This window comes from Parus major, chromosome 23 (assembly GCF_001522545.3).
Source record: "Parus major isolate Abel chromosome 23, Parus_major1.1, whole genome shotgun sequence".
Classification (NCBI taxonomy): Eukaryota; Metazoa; Chordata; class Aves; order Passeriformes; family Paridae; genus Parus; species Parus major.
Window position 1 is genome coordinate 6,563,224 of NC_031791.1, and position 1,856 is coordinate 6,565,079.

Below are 1,856 nucleotides of genomic sequence, written 5' to 3' on the forward strand. Positions count from 1 at the left end.
TCTGCAAAGAGCTTCATGTTAACCAGTGGATAAATTGTCATGTTGGGAAAACAAAACCATTCTGGAAGCTGACATCTGAAAGGCAGCGGGGGCTTCAAAGGGGGTGAAGAGATGAGATTGCCAGTGAAACCAAGGCACAAAAAGTGCAACTTGACAACCCAAGGTCTTCATTCAGCTGAGTTATCAGCTGTGGGTCTTGCTGCCTTTCTGATTTCATGCTAGATTTTACATTTTAGGGAGGAACTTGGACAAAAATGACCTGAGAGTGCTCTAGGGATTCAGAAGTCAGTAAACATAAAATATGTAACCTCATGTCTTGCATCCTCCAGGACTTGATACTCTAGAGCAGCCTATACTTCAGCATGATGAGAGATGTAGATCCTGCTCAGAATGAGGATGAAGGATTCTCACAGCATCCTGCAGGAATGTAGGAAGGATCAAACGTTCCCTGCTTTGTCCGCAGGGAAAAATCGAGCAAAGAATTCTCCGTTCTCCTCCCGGTGGGTTTCAGGCATTAGTTATGGAAGAGGGATATTGCGGGGCAAGATTTGAGTGGACGCTGACACGTCATTTCGGAAGGAGATCCAGAACTGGCATCATCACGCGAAGCTGCCTAATGCCAATACCGGAAAACCTCCACCCGAAACCGGCGGGCTCCTGCTGCCCCCTCCCGGGACACGACGGGCCCGCCTCGCCCGGAGCCCGAGTCACCTCGGCGAGAATACCGCGGAGGCTTTGGGGTGTCCCTGTCTCCAGGAGCTGGATTTACGGCGTGCGGCAGCGCCTGCACAAGCACAGACAGGGATTCAGCCCATGCCTGGCGTTCCGTAACAGGGCACAGGGCTCGCCCGTGACGAAAGATGCCGAAATTCCAGCCGGCTCTCAGGATGCCGAAAATACCAAGCAGCTCTCGGGCGCGCTCGTCTCTGCTCCGTCGGTACGAGGGGACTCATCTTCTCCAGGAATTGCCACCCTCGCTGTCGAAGGCCTGCGGAAGTAAACACGAGAAGAGGATCACACCGTACCCAATCCAACCCCACGTTCGGGGCTGATGACCCCGAACATGGATCTCCTATCTGTATGAAGAGGATGTGGTCTAAGCTCAGAGACCCAGTTTGGCTGGGATTCGAAGCTTCTGATGCAGCTGCTGCCCTGTTGCGTGGAGGGGAGCCGGGTTCACGGCCTCTCACAAACTTCTCTACGACAAAAAAACCCACATCCAGTCTTTGGCCTTTCAACATTGTCAAAAACTGTCCAACTTTGTGCCAGCTCTGACAGCAGTGGTGCCTTGAAGAGATGACCAAAGTGCTTGTCACAGCATGGAGTTGTGTCGTGGGAGGGTTGGGCTGGATATCGGGAAAAAGGGGGAAAAAGTGTCCCCCCGGCTCCCCAGGGAATGGTCATAACCCCAAGGCTGCCAGAGCTCCAGGAGCGTTTGGACAATACTCTCAGGCACAGGGTGGGATTGTTCGAATGTCCTGTGCAGGGCTAAGAGCTGGTCTCGATGATTCCTGTGGCTCCTTCCCAACTCAGCATATTCTATGATTTTTTTCCTAATATCTGTATCTTCTGTCTCAGCTTAAGGCCGTTTCCTCTTGCCCTCTCACTGCAGCACTGTAGAAGAGACCGGTCCCCAGCTCACTGCAGTCTGCTTCCAGGTAGTTGTAGTTGTCCCAAAGCCTTCCCAAGTTGTCCCAAAGCCTCCCCAAGTTGTCCCAAAGCCTCCCCAAGTTGCCCCAAACTCCCGCCCTCTCCCCCCGGCTCCCTCCCGCGGCTATCGCTCCTCCTGCCGCCAGGGGGCGCTGCGGCGGCGGGGGCGCCGCTCTCTCCGCCCGCCGGGGCCCCGGAGGAGGCGG